This window comes from Urocampus carinirostris, chromosome 1 (genome assembly GCF_059441175.1).
Source record: "Urocampus carinirostris isolate Australia breed hairy pipefish chromosome 1, RoL_Ucar_1.0, whole genome shotgun sequence".
Classification (NCBI taxonomy): Eukaryota; Metazoa; Chordata; class Actinopteri; order Syngnathiformes; family Syngnathidae; genus Urocampus; species Urocampus carinirostris.
The window spans coordinates 13,069,780-13,085,816 of NC_142349.1; the positions used below are offsets into that span (position 1 = coordinate 13,069,780).

General features: G+C 37.4%; 1 protein-coding gene across 11 annotated transcripts in view; it reads right to left on the reverse strand.

Moving 5' to 3' along the window:
- LOC148373607 (receptor-type tyrosine-protein phosphatase F-like) overlaps positions 1 to 16,037 on the reverse strand; it is a 317,971-nt gene that overhangs the window by 237,510 nt on the left and 64,424 nt on the right. The window contains exon 1 of one of the 11 annotated variants that reach the window (XM_088327224.1): positions 8,498 to 8,780. The exons of the other annotated variants lie outside the window; for them this stretch is intronic. The gene's annotated coding sequence lies outside the window, so the exon portion shown is untranslated. Of the gene's footprint in view, positions 1 to 8,497; positions 8,781 to 16,037 lie in introns of those variants that run through there. 11 annotated transcript variants of the gene reach the window in all.

The window sequence follows — 16,037 nt, forward strand, 5'->3', positions numbered from 1 at the left end:
GAGCACAAACAAGGGGTGTCGGAAAGCGCTAGCATAAATCTGCCAAAAGAGCCCGCACTAAAAGAGGCCCATAAATCGAGACGTTTTTTCCATTTTTTTTCATTCAACAACATGAACTGGAAAGCAGCCTGTGTGACTGAAAATGTCACACGTTTAATGTGCAAGGATCTGGCGGTAATACAAAAATGGGATGATGGTTATATATTTTCTACTAAGTCGATTTGTATTATTTTTGATTAAAGAGTAAAATTTATAATACTGACTAATAAATAAGGAGTGCAACAACAAGACAACACTGACCAGTGGAACTAGTGTAAACCAGAATCATGAACTCAATAAAGGACTCCTCACCCCATCCACCACCTCTTTGTCCTGTTGACCTCTGGTAGGCGCGACGAGTCCCTTTTAGCAAGAACAAACAGGCTAAACACAGCTTCTTCCCCAGGGGCATCACCACCCAAAAATTGACGCACAAAACTGTGAAAGCATATATCTTGCGAATTATTATTTATATATGTATATATATAGCTTGTGACTTGTTCGGGGATTGTTGCTGCTAACTCTTACTGAAATTCTTTTCATTACACTATTGTAACTTTGCACTATTCTTTTTCAATGCATTATTATTATTATAACTTTGGCAAATCTCTTAAACACCAAGTTGTAAATGTTTTAGCCTATTTGTCTCGACAGTTTTTGAGCACTTCAAAGGCTTCACTGTATGTTTACCAAAGAGTGTCATGTCTAATTCACAACAATGATATCAGTGATGAATAGAGACAATTCATTTAATGCATTTCAATTGGAGCCATAGAAAAATGTTTAGTAAAATAAAGTGCATTTTAATAAAGATATTAGTTGCGAACAAATAAGTGTATATTAATAATACCATTGAAACCATTGCAAACAGTGACATTTATGACAAGGTTACTCTCCAAAAAGAAGTTTAGTCAAATCATAGTGCCGTCAAAACAAAATCATTCCTTTCAACTGAGCTGTAGTTGAATCTTTACACATCCATCCATCCATTATCTACGCCGCTTATCCTCAGTTGGGTCGCAAAGGGTGCTGGAGCCCATCCCAGCTATGTTCGGGCAGTGGGCAGGGGACACCCTGAACTGGTTGCCAGCCAGTCACAGTGCACACAGAGTCAACTCACTCGCTCATTCATGCATAGGGACAATGTGGACCGGCCAATTAACCTACCATGAATGTTTTTTTTTTGCTATGTGAGACAAAACCGGAGAGTCCGGAGGAAACCCAGGCAGGCACAGGGAGAACATGCAAAACTCTGCACGGGGAGGCCACGGTATTAGCTGGAATTAAACCCTGGACCTCCGGTGTGCTGGGCTGTTCGTTAACCACCCACCCGCCATGCAGATTTCCACATCCGATAAATCAAAAAACTGTAGCACATTGGATAGTGTGGAAAGAGTTACACTCCCAAAATATGTGCAGTATTCACATCATACTTATTAAGTGTCCTCATATATTTAACAGTCTACTTTTTTAGTCTTTTTTTCATATTTAAATTGCAATTTGACTATAATACCAGAAGAAATCCGAAAAAAATAATGAACCTTGGTTTTGGTAACAACACAATGAAATGATCTGCATTTATATAGCCCTTTTCAAGTCAATGAAGACTTCCCAAAGCGCTTTACAATGTGCTTCACATTTCCCAATAGCGGCCGTGCAGCCATGTAACCCCTAATGCTTATTGGGGGCATTAGGGGTTCAGTGTCTTACCCAAGGACACTTCAACATGTAACACAGAGGAGCTGGGATTCGAACTGCGATCTCTTGATCCCAAGAAGAGGGCTCTACCTCCTGAGCTACTAAACTATTCCAAAAATATTGATGATACAAAATTCTGTCAAAGAGGATTTGGGGTTCTTTTGAGAAATTCCCAGTCATTAGAATAGAATAGAATAGACATTTATTGACATTGTTACAAAATGGGTTGAACATATTGTGACAATGAATTTGGACGTGGCACTTCAAGTTCACATTTTACAGTGAGGATAAAAGAAAACAAATAAGATAAAGGAACAAAGAAGATAGAGGTTATGATTTACACAATATTTACACAGGAAAGTGTGGGCATGTAGGGTGTTACATACAGTTCGTATTATGGTTTGAATTAAAGGTGTGACCCTAATTCTACAAAACAAGACTTTTCAGAGAATGCAATCAGATTCCGAATAATAACCTTGCTGTTAAAAAAATGGAGGAAGAAGAACATATTAAACAAAACTGGAACTGACCTTTCTACTGAGACTATATAAATCTTTAGGAAACTACTGTGTTTGGATCCAAGAGATGCATTTTTTTAATTTTGCATAATTGTATCTGCATAATCTTTACATTTTATGGTTTTGTGATGACATTTTGTTTGTTTCTCTTATCGTTTGTAGTATAGTAATAGAATAGAATAGAATAGAATAGAATATACCTTTATTATCATTGTTACAAAATGGGTTGAACATATTGTGACAACAAAATTGGAAGTGGCACTCCAGTTCACATTTTACTGAGAGAATAAAAAAAACAGATACAAAATAATTTACACAATATTCATACAAGAAAGTGTGGGCATGTAGAGGCAGAAGATATTTACATTGGGTTTTAACATACAGTTTTGGGATCGTATTAGTGCAATATGCGGTAGTGCAAAATAGGCAACATTGTGCAAAGTAAGCATAGGCATGAATACAATTTTACATCTGTATGAGGTGGTGTGTTTGCAAGAGTTTCAGTTTTTTGTGCAGTGTGTGTTAAGGGTGGTGATGGCTCTGGAGAAGAAACTGTCTCTGAGTCTGTTTGTTTTGTGTGACCTGTAGCGTCTGCCGGAAGGCAGCAGGTCAAAGAGGTGGTGGCCGTGGTGAGAAGAGTCCTTGATGATGTATTTTGCTCTGCTGACGTATCGAGAGCGGGCAATGTCCTCCAGACTGGGTAGAGAGCAACCAACGATTCTCTGGGCTGTGTTGATGACCCTCTGAAGAATTTTCCTGTCTGCTACTGTGCACCCACCATGCCACACCATAATACAGTATGTCAGAATGCTCTCCACTGTGGCTCTGCAGAAGGACAACAGCAGCTGCTGTTTCAGATGATTTTTCCTGAGCACTCTCAGGAAATGGAATCGCTGCTGGGCCTTCCCTACCACCGCTCTGGTGTTAGCAAACCAGGAGAAGTCATCGGAGATGTGCACACCCTGGAATTTGAAAGAGTGGACTCTCTCTACACCATCTCCGTTTATAATGAGTGGTGCTGGGTTCATGCCTTTCCTCCTGCCTTTATTCTCTCAGTAAAATGTTAACCTGGAGTGCCACGTCCAATTTCGTTGTCACAATATGTTCAACCTATTTTGTAACAATTATAATAAAGGTATATTCTATTCTATTCTACTCTACTCTAGTAAGTAGTGTAGTTTAATAAGTTTTGCTATTTATGTCTGAAACAAGGATTTTCACATTTTTTTAAGATAGATGTTCAAGATTACCCTTTTGTATTCCTAATTTTATATTGTTTTGGACTGCTTTAACAGTGTTTGACTATAAATAATATTTTTCATTAATAATAGTGTCTTATATATATATATATATATATATATATATATATATGTATATATATATATATAATAAATGAAAATAAATATATAAATGAAAATGACAATACATACTCATATACATACATACATACATACATACATACATAAATGACAGCAATATCTAATTCCTAAATTATTTCATATATTTCACGAAAATAACACAGGTCAGACCTCTACCAACAAGACGAATGTGTTCCCGAATTGTGCTCGTATCTAGAACCAAGCATACAGTATTTCAAGCGAATGTTCCCAATACGAAATAACTGAAAATCAATTAATCCGTCCCCGGCCTCCCATCATCATGCCACTCCTCTTTCTGATCACTAACATCACATTTAAATAGTATTTGAACATAGAAATACTGTAAAGAGATAAATAGAATGATACAATGCTGTAATCTTATGTCTTTCAGTTTCCAAGTATGTATAATGTTACATTGTCAAAACATAGTATTTGGATTCTGTTGCAACTATGCAAAAATCCCGAGTATATTGGGATTTTTTTCTTAAAATGTTTCTTTTTTTCTTTCAGCAACTTTTTTAAAATGTCAAGATATATACCAAACATCATTTGGAGCCACACTCCTGCACTCACTGAGCTCCATGCACGCCTTGGAGTGATCCTGTTGCTATACACGCACTCTCTCCACCCACCCCCTCTGCATCCCTTCATACATCTCATCCCAGCAAGCAGTCACAAGCAATGAGGCTGCTCCCTAGGAGCAAAATGTCACAACAGTGCCCAGAAAGTGACTATCAACAAAACTAACACATCCGCGCAGTTGGTGGCAGCTGATTGAAGTTGGGATATTATGCGTGACTATCTGCAGAGTTCAGCCGACACTCACTGCCTCAACACGTTATTTAGCGCAACACGGAGGGATTGGCAATTAGGCCTCATCATTACAGAGCAGAGACTTTTGACCATGTTGCTGACGGGCAGTTTCATTTTTGGCGCAAAAGCAAACAATTATGATTTCTTTGAGGCAGATCACAAATACGGATGTTCGACATCAAGGTCTCAGACTCATCTGAATGATGCAAATCAGAGTTGTGAACCGCAGGGAATCTGATGGTGGTGGGATTCCCCCTATTAATGCTGTAAATATCTGCATTTCAGTTCAATAAAAACATTAGAATGCATTACTAAATGTTTCATTTATTTTGGTAAGGAGATTTGAAGATTTGCTGTCAGGAGTAACAAACAAGCAGATACTTACGAGCATTTGACTTACGAAAAAACAGTAGATACAAAAAACATTTTCGAGATGTCAAACATTGCTGTAAGTTAGATTTTTTTATTGTGTTCACCTTTTTCTGAGTACAGGATATCACAGAAGTGCTTTTTTTCCGCCACTACCAGCGTGTGGTGGAGCTGTGAGAGGTCCACTCCAAAGAAGAAATCCGCTTCCTCTTCTTAGTCTGTGTGTAAACATTCTATACTGTATCTCCAGCACGTTTAGAACTTTGACATTTTCATTGTTTAATATCTCGTGCATCCATTCAATATGTTTGGTGTAAAGTGTAAGGAAGAGGCGAGCTGTTTCATTTTAAATGAAAGCGGAATATGGAAGATTGATGCTGTTGAGGAGGACCTCCTGAAGCTCATCTTTCAAAAGTAAGTTAAACTTAACTTTCTTTAACTCTATAGAGCATATGATTTTATGAAAGGTTTATTTTTTTCAGTACAAAACAATACAGGTTATTTATTCAAGTCTTAAACATACTTAAATAACCCTTAAACACATAAAATATAGCACTGAAGCAACTTACGAACAAATTCAACTTAAAAACGATCGTCCGGAACCTCGTTCGTAAGTAGGGACACTAATCATGTGTATGCAAAAACAGGTATGTTTAAACGTCAATATGGCTGTGGATGGTTTTCCAATTTTTTTTTTAACTTGCATTCGGATTAATTATAAAATTACAATATTCTTTTTTTCCTAAATGTTCAGTACTATTTTATGGGGTCGGAACCTTTTTGACTGAAAGAGCCATGAAAGCAAAATAATTTCGATCTATTTTGATGTTTTTTGAGAGTCACAAAATAAATTTTAAGACAAAATTGAACAAAACTACCAAACCGGTCTCAAGATAAAAGCTTAACATAAAGTACATTTTATCACTGTGACGTTCTGATATGATAAAATCTTTTAAATAATGATAATGCCAAGCTTTGCCCTATATCAACATATATACAACTTAAACTGTGTCTCTCTCTCTCCCAGTTACTAAAGATCAATAAGGCTCATTTTGACTGTCATCTTTAACGTAAACAATGGTCTCAAAACCAGGTGCAAGCATGGTTGTTTAGTATAAATGTCACAAAATACTTCAAACAAGAAGGATACAGATGTATTTAGGGGAGTGCACTATGTATGCCGAGATCCATCCAAACCCATACCGCTCACCCAATCAAATTGCTCTCGGTGCTTGGCTGACATGTTTGGGTGTTTACAGTTTGTTCTGTGGCTTTTCATTATAAAGTGTCTTTAAAGTGAAGCTAGATTGTTAATGAGCTTCAGTTTAGAGGATTCCTTAGAGACGTGAAGGTTCTGATTGTGTAACACCGTAAGTCAAGTCAAGTCATTTTTATTTGTATAGCCCTAAATCACGAAGAGTCTCAAAGGGCTTCACAGATTATTACACTATATTACACAGACTATTTTTCAGATTATTATTATACATTCCCCTGTTTTGGAGCCGACGAGAAGAGTAGGTTATTCATATGCTATAGAGTAGAAGTGAGTTTTAAGCTTAGATTTAAACATTTGCACTGAGGTTGCAGATCGGATCTCGGGGGGAAGAGCATTCCACAGCACCGGTGCCCGGATGGAGAACGCTCTCTAACCAGCAGAACACTTCTTTGCTCTTGGAATCACCAGAAGAACGGCACTCTCAGATCGTAGGCTTCGGTAAGTGTGAACTGTAGTTGAAACGTTGCCCTATGTATTTTCTGACCGAACAGACCATTTTGTTTATGTTATCTTGATATCCGTTTCGTTTATATGGACCTAGTAAACCAATGAATGTATTTTTTTTTTTTTTTTTTGTCTGATCGTGCCACGCATCCAACTGTGACTCTAAAGATACCGTTTCTGATGTCCCAACTGGGAGATTAGTGCTCAGGTAAATCAATCACGCATTTATAGGCTGAAAAACATCCATCCAAATAACAAGTGATGAGAAATGTGGTTGAAAAGAAAAATCTATGGTCTCCTGTTTATAACTACTTTTGAGGGATCCCACCGAGAAGAAATTTGCATATTGCCTTTGAGACTAGGTGTGATTCATTCAAAAAAAAAACTTCAAGTCAAAAAAGGTTATTTGTTTTCACGAGATCTAATAAAGATAAAAAGTGACTTCTTCATCCTAAATGTATCTGGCTGTTTCCACCCCAACATTCCAAACAACTGACCATAGTGGTTTAGGTGAAATAGGGGGGTGAGGTTTGACCCTTGGGTCAGCCCAGGGTGGACAGGAATTGGCTTTGTTTAAATAAATGACCGTGGCTTTTTGTATTCTTTGTTTAAGCAGTTCAACAGACATTCTAACGGCCGTCTTGTGGTAGTTGGATCCTTTTCTCCCCCTGAAGGTCATAGTTTACCCATGTGACAATATAAGTCACTTTTATGTCCTTTTAGGCACGATATCTCACAAATATAGCATTTTTTCCAATTCAAAGTTGCCATGGTGTTGACAGAAAACTGACATATAACTGGCTGGCAAAAAGTCTAACAATGTCCCATGTTATCATTACACAGCAAAGATACATTGATAAAAACAGAAAAATAAGAAAAGCAATAATATGTTCTAATAGAAAAATGAATTTTTAACAATTTGAATATTTGTTTTTCTATTTTACTTTTTTTCTCTTCTCAAAAATAACAACTGTAAATGGATTAAAAACGTTACTAAACATTTAATACAGTTTACAAAAAAAAACTAAAATGAGCATACATATCTTCCAACAGAAAAAAAATACATGTTTGCAGTGTAAATGTGTACATAATGTTTACATGTTAATAGTATGTAACAATAAAAACAAACATTTGTTTTAAATCTACAGGTTTTAGGTTCTTACGGTTTTAGAAAATATTATTTTGATCAGCAAATGTATTGTGAAATTAATTATTACAGGGGCATAAATACAACCAACATCCTGACAAAAAGAAAATGTTGCAACTGTGCAAAATACTACTGATTGTAGATGTACTTGTAAGTGTGTTTCTTAAAACATATAAAGCGTTCTGTGCAAGCTTATACAGTACTCTAAAGTCTCGACAACGATCAAAAGCAAAGTTGGTGACTTTCGTGTTGCCCCCTGCAATTATCTGGGATTTCAAAGTCTCCCTCTTTCCAAGTGGGACTGGAATTCCTTTCGTTGAAATTCTAGCCTCCAGATTGCCCGGGGAGAAAAAGGCAACTGGAAAAGCAGGTTGTTTGGCCCCGGCGAAGGCCCAAACGCAGCACAAACGGCAGGGTGCCTCACCTTAGCAGCGGTAGCTAGGGGACGTTCAATGGCCCCCATCTATTCAAAGTTCCCTTGAATAAGTTTGGGGAGGGCTCGCAGCAGACGGAGCAATTTGCCAGAGAGCCGGCCAATAGAGCTAAGCCAAGACAAGGTTATACTATTGTTTTGGCTTAACAAGCAAGAGTGAACAAGTACAAAAAGGAAGCCCACAAAAAAGACTGAAGGGAGAAAACACCTGACTGCTCGAGTGTGAAACATCATCTTAGTTTGTTACATTTATCATGCTGATTAAAAGCAACAACTTTTCCTCTGACCCAAATTGGCCGCTCGGCAACGGTTCCTTAAAAATGCACCTGCACCCTATGTACTATCAATTATTCAAATAACGTCTGGTAATGTAGCACTTACCCGTTCATGTCAATCAGAAATAAATTGTGCTTTTATTCCTTTTCACTTTCAGGCACTTATTCCAAAGGGAAGCGTGTGCTAATCCTGGGAAAGGCAATCCAATAGCACAAAAAAGGATTATCCCTCAAAATATTTGTCAAGATGCTCTTCTGTTATTCCTCAAAACGGTAAAAAAAATAAAGTTGTCATCTTCTGCATGTTAAATTCCAGACGGAAGGCAGTGTGTCGTTTGGGAAAGATCCTTCGGAGAGCAGAGCTTGTTCACACACTGAGAGGGTGCTCAGCAATGGCATGGGAGAAGCCAAACCCACTGTGTGATGTCACTGGTCTCACATTTCATTGTAGAGCAGGGGGAGGAGGCCTGGGGCTTTACCTTGTTGCGCCAGAGCCAATGGGAGGCACGTTAGCAGTGCACCTATATTCAAAAAAAAGTCCAAGCCATGTTATGATGAAATGTTATTTGTTTGGGTTTTTCTAGGGTAGAGACGATTGCCACACTGTTTTGTGTTGACTCATGTCCGTGGAAGGAAAACTAATGAAATTGAGCCAGTACACGGACTTGACATGATAAAGCAGACAATGAAAATATCTTTGGCGCCTCACGTTGGTCATTACAGCACAAATTTCACCCTGACACATTCCCAGTAGATTGTGCTGATTGGCAATAAACCGGAACACTGCATTCTGTACCAGTAAGATGTAACTAGCAATTTCTTTACAGTCATACTTTACACAATAAAGACTATATAGTTCAGCCATTATCAAATGGTTCCTCCCCTTGCATTGCAGACCTACTTAGTTGATAAGCAACAGTACAAAAACTATTAAATAAATATACATTTTTTTGAAAAAACATGTAAGTCAAAAAAAAATACTAAAAAAAACAACTAAAGGGAGCGGACATAATTATCCCCTGCCTTGCTGCTACTGGTACCCAAAAAGTAAAATGTTGAGTTTTGGTCATTTTGAGTCTCCCTAGTTTGTATTCTTCCTTTTGCTTCTTAGCACTCATTTTTGTTGGATTACCACACTAAAAAAATGATACACACTGTCCCCTTAACACACGCGGTGCAAACCTCGGTTTAAAGTTTGGGTGCAAATGTTCTATGGCCATGAACAGAATGCAGGTCAATTCAGATTTTGGAGTTTGTAAAATGTTCTTTAAAATTGCTTCATAGACGATAACATTAAGATTTGCACTAATCAAACTGTACTCTACATTTTCAATCAGACATATGTTTGGCGTGTGCGCAAACAGGTCACTGAAAACAGCGTCATTGAGCAGCAGGAAATTTGGTAGCCATGATTTAACCCCAAAGAAAATTCTAAAGGATCAGTTCGATCAATATTTGGTAGCATCTATTAAACATTTCAGAGGAACATTGTATGCATATTGCATTATACATTGGCGTTGCACTACCTATTGTAATGCCATTTTGGTTAAATGTTTAGATGCATACAATTCCAAAGGATTTGGAGAGAAAACTCTTATGCACAAGAAAATGTTTAGTTGGAAAATTGTGGAATACATGTAGTAATTCTTAATGACTTGTATTTACTTGAAAGTTAGAAATTTGGTAAAATAGATGGTGTAATACTTCAAATGAGCAAAAGCATTGGAACAATTCTTTTTTTACCTACTGACAAAATTATGGAATGTTTGAGTGATCAAAAAAGACTGAAAATACAAAAAGAACAGTATTCTATGATACGGAATCTCTAATTTTGCCAGGGAGAAGCCAGACAAAACTCTTAAGAACTGAATTCACCGAAAAAGGCACAGGAACCTATGAAACCTGGCACGCTTGTGAAAATGAGTAACATTTTTGCATATTCAAAAACAAAAGGCTCATTAATAAATTGATGAGTCTAAAAGTGAGTAAGGATGTTTTTTTAATCATTTAAAATGTGGCCTATTTCAGCCTGAAAAAGTATAGATGACAATTACAGTGGCTGGGAAAAAATGCATAAGAGTACGTATTATGCAAGGTTTTTAATGTGCGAATCAAAGAGTACACACAGTCCCTAAACACACCCATACCAACTCCCTTTGGTCAAACTGTGCTAGCCACGGAGCTAATCATCCACAACAGATGTTCAGAAATGTTCTGCGGGATTTATGACAGAGCTCAAAGGAATAGCCAAGTCAGCCTCTGGGTGCACTTCTTCTCCACCCTCCTCTTTTCTACAAGGACGAGGGATGGCACGGAGAGGAGTATGTCAGCATAACTATTCTCTCCTCCCCAAATTCCCTTGCTCTGTGAAATTCACCATCCGAGACGACAGCGCCTTAATAGATCACATGGCCTCAGGACCTTGAAGGAAGTTTGCTCATTTATCCCAGTAATACTATGTGGACTGTAACTTGGCTCATCTGACAATGCTTCAACCATGTTCCCCCGTCCATGTAATGATTTTTTCCCCCTCTTTTAATCAATGGCATTGTTGCTGACACTGCAAGTTGCAGCCAAGACAAATGCTTGCAGATGATGCCATTCTTAATATCATGCATTATTGGGAATTTAATAATCCATTGAAGACTATGGTAATCACTATACTTAAATTGTTTTAATGCCTTGTAGTTTGAACCACATAAGACCATCTAATGTTCTGAATCTTATAATGACATTGATCAATGACAGGGGTTGAATGGGTTATTAGCACATTAACCTAAAACATTTTTTCCTGGATTTGGATTGTTATTGGATACTCCAAAAAGGTGCCAAGCCCCAACCAAAACTTATGAGAACAAATGAATGGATGGATGGATAAACACCAACTAGCCACAAAAGTTTGATATTGTACTAATAACACAAAGTTCAAATTTTGGTAATCGTACTATATTGATGTTTGAGGAGCATAATATTAATGTTTGATAACATGTTTAAAAAAAAAACTTTATATTTATCTCTATGTGATGTGATTATTTTCCGAGCATGTCCTTAAAGATTGAGAACAGATGTTATCGTTTCTGTCTATGTTGTTTTGTTTGTATATTTTTTTGTTTGACCTGTTTGTTGTCTTCAATCATAGTAAAAAAAAAGTACAAGTCAAGTAAAAAGATGTTAAATGTCTCTTACGCTTAAAAATGGCGAAACACAATGTGTTCTACATTTCTCTGTGCCACTAACAATGAGAGACAGCTTCATTTCACTGGAAGCTGCAGCAAGAACATTAATCGTATTAACGTTTCTGTCTTTGAACTAAATGGGATACCGGTCATCTGATTAAACTTTAATTTTGCTGCCTGTTCTGTGTGACTATAAATTCCATCTCATTTTGAATTTATAATATGTATCTATAAAAAACATGTAATATAAAAATGGATGGACCACAAACTTTGGTCAACTAACATGTTTTCAATCAAAGGATTTTTCCCGGCATCTTTGTATTGAATCGAAAACTTCTCTGGTATGTAGTGGAAGTGTCTCAAACAATTTTTTGTCTTCATTTGCGAAAGTCTTCATTTGCGAAAGGAAATTGTAATGCCAAATGAGAAAGCTTAACAGCAGACTAATAGCTTATACAAAGACGAATAAAAAACACTGTTTTCTCTCAAGTGCAAATTCTGTTAGCCTTGGTAAAGTGTTATTTGCAGATGTGTGCTCATTAATAACAAACATGAATATTTCATGAAGATGAATGAAATCTGCACTTGGGTGAGTCTAGCTAGTTATCACTCAGGTCATTATATATGGAATTTCTATATTGATTACTTTAAATCTAGATAGACGGGATGATTCAAAATGTTAATCTGTTGTAACTTAATATGGAGACAAATGAAAGAAGACACGGTTTGTCAACATTGTACCTCATTAGTGAGGCTAGCAAAACACGGAATAGTTTATAAACCTTGTCAAGTAGATTGAGAACAATTTTTAAAACTAGGCCACTGCATTGTCAACAGAATTGTATCCGTCTGTCTTAGGCACTTCATATGGAGCCAGAGCAATAATGTATGCCAAAACCTTTAAAATAATTCAATCGACTCAAAACTGTTGAGCCGCAGGAGTAGTCTTTTCTGTCTTAATAAAAATAAAGGTTATTGATGCTGCTTTTTCTTGAAAGGTCATTTCTTAATTGAGCATTGCTGACAAAGATGGTAAGTTTCCTTTTCAAATTCAGAGCAGATTATTTTACAAGAAATACATTCATGCGCTCCAGAAGATTTCATTAATCGTGAATTACAACAACTCACCAACCTACCAAAGTAGATAAAGAAGAATTATATTATCTTTATAATGTTTTGTACACCTTTATTTTGTTTGGCTTTGTTAATGGAGTATTTACCACCAAAACTGGTGAATGACACCTCCTGAGTTGAGAATAAAAAGGGTATGATTAAGAAATAGTATAATCTTGTTCATAGGAGGTAAAATTGCAAACATTCGATTTTCATAGCCTAAAGAGCCATGATCAAATAATATGCCTTTAAACCAGGGCTCTCAAACATAATTTAGTTATGGGTCGTCGTAGCTTTGTTGGGGTAAATCAGGTTTTCCACACAAAAGAGCGCAGTTCCCAAAAATATTTTTTTTGAATTATTTTACACACCGAAACAAAATCTAAAAACCTAAAAGAAAAACAGTAAGAAATAATATGAAAAAAATCAATTAGTAATAAGTTCATCCAAAATCCACATGGGCTGCACTTAAAGGTATGTGTTTTTTTAAGTGCTTCCTACTGGTTAAAAACTTCACTTATTTAAAAAAAAAAAATATTGATATAAATAACAAGCAAAAAGACAAACGCATGTAAAATCATGGAACCACGCATTTTTGAAAAATGCCTATAGCTCTAAGGATTAACAATTATTTTAAATAACATGAGGCTCACCTTGAACAAGTTGACATTATCTGCCATCTTAATGCTACAGGTACCCAAAAACCTTAGATCAGGGAATGGGGTAATTGCAAACATGTGCAGTCCTTTGAGACATTTTGTGATTAAAGGCTATACAGTAAATGAGACTTGACCTTGCTAAAGGCTAGGCCAATGAATTATATGTTCGGTGCCAGTTTGGTTAAACGACACAATACAGTGATGAATAAAACTGTCGCGTTATCATACAATATTAGTATTAAGGCAGGGGCCTCAAACTATCATCATCGAGGTTGCAATTTGCTCACGGTGCGCAGGTTTAAGACACTCTGCTTTAACTATTTTAAGGTATTTTTAAAGAAAAACAGTTTTCTGATTAAGTGGAAGGAAATCCATAGCTACGGAGCGCTTTGGTTATCGCTGGTTCACTGCTTCGCGGATTTTTAATTAAATCAATTGTGTCGTTATTGTTATTGATATTTAGAAATATGCATTGTGTTCTGATAGACAGCAGGCCGATGGGGGAGGGGGCGGGTGGATTAGGAAGGGCTCCCTTTCGTTGGGTGGGTGTGATGTCTAAGTGCGTGACTGTAATAGGCTAGTGTATGCTGTCAGTCAAACAGCAGGCAGGCGAACAAGTGGCTGCCTCCCAAAACAAACTGCGGAGCATAGCGCCATAATGCTTTTAGTGGCTCATTACATTAAAAATAAATTCATCAATTAACCGGACTCTGAGGAAAATCATAAGAGCGCAACACCAGCGGGTGCTCCTTGGCTTAATCTAGGGTTACCCGATGCTAGTGTGCAGCCAGCCGGCCACTCTCTAAATTGCTTTTTTGCACTGAAAGGAGAATCCTGCCAATTTAGTTGGACAAGGTATAATGACAATAAAGACCATTGATCGAGCTGCAATTCTGAGTTCTGTGTTTTTAAATGGTAGACCTTTAGTTGTTATTTTTTTCACAATAGTTATTCTCTGTGAGTAAGGATGCCATTTCGAGGTAAGCTAGACACTTGGGGACTTTCATGGAGGTGCGACGCTACTTTGCGGATTTTCACTTTTTGCGGGTGGTTCTGGTCCTCAATAAACGCTAAAACTGAGGGATCTCTGTATTCATTTATTTTTACTCCCGTTTGAATTATAAACGACTGCTTTTTAAATGTCAATGTTGGCCTTGATCTGGGAAGTTTATATTGTTTACTTTAAAATTGTGTTATTATTTCATTATTATTAATGACCCACAGAAACGAATATCAAAAAAATAATCAAATACCACGTGTTGCATTGAATTATATGACTTTTAACTCAAATGCGAGTAGAAGAAAACCAATTCAGTTCCTTGAAGCACTTACAAAATATTGGCATAGTACAAAAATTAACCTCGTTTTTTTTTCTGTGACCACCACATTCAATCGGAAAATCTACATAAAAATTGTGTTTGCCCCTTTTACCACATTCCCCACCCCCAAGTTTGAATAGGCCTGCGTAGACCCCCACCAGTCCCTCCACCCACTCCTTCAACAAAGAATGAATTTATAACATTGTGACACACACCCATCCCCCGCTCATTCCACAACACTGAAAAAGGGGTGACAACCTTTTCAATCCGAAGGGAGCCCGCCGGCCTCAGTGGTGCGATTCAAGCCGGTGGTGAAACAATGCTTGAAAGCTCAGTGAGGCTGATGAACACCTGGATGGAGCCAGACAGCTCTGCTTGGCGGCCCAGGGCTACACTCTACGTCTGATGCGGAAGGGGTATGCCGGAGGCAGAAAGAAGGAGGTGAATCTTTATCAATATCGCTGTCTGGGCAAGCCTAACAAGTCCAGTCTGAAAAAAACAGGTTCTCACGGTTTGGGGAATAAAGCATCCTTGAGTTTGGGGTTGAGGGTTGCCGAGCGGCTGAAAGAAGGAAAAGGCTTTTTTTATTTTTTTTATTTTATTTTCTTCTTCAACCCCCCAAAACTACTGCTTCATTCATCACCTCTGTGTTACTGTGCAACAAGATTAGACATGGCACTCCAGGGTAAAACATGTAATAAAGACATTGAAGAGAAAACTCAGAATTAATAGGATAAAACAATTACAACGTACTGCTTAAAAGAATAGTCCGAGTTATAATAATATTGCAATGTAAAAAAGCTTAAGCTTTGGTTTTCACTATTATTATCATTCTGACTACTTAAGTAGCCTACACCTACATATGTTAATCACAGATGACAGAGGATAATCTCTAAGCATAACACATGTATTCAAAAAATTCCATCTATTTTCTGCACTGCTTATCCTCACCAGGATTGCAGAAGTTCTGGAGCCCATCCCAGCCTTCTTCGGGCAGCGGGGAGGCGGAACCCTGAACTTTTTATCAGCCAGTCTCAGGGCACGCAGAGAAAGACGATTTACTCACCAATTCACACCTAAAGACAATTCAACACTGCCAATGAACCTGATACGTATGTTTTTGAAATGTGGGAGGAAAGTACAGGAAACACAGCATGGGGGGGTGTTCTGTAGCTCAAATTGATCTCCGCACAACTCACAATGCCTAACAAATTCAAGTATGAGCTATGAAAAAAATAGTTTTTGCCTTAATTGTTTCTATAAATGAAAAACAAATAAAGAATAAAAGAACCAGGCATACTTGAGCTGAGAGTATATTCCCTGTGTGCTGCCTGTTGAAGTGGAACGGAGGGAGGGGGCGTGCGCGAGTCTGGGCAGTG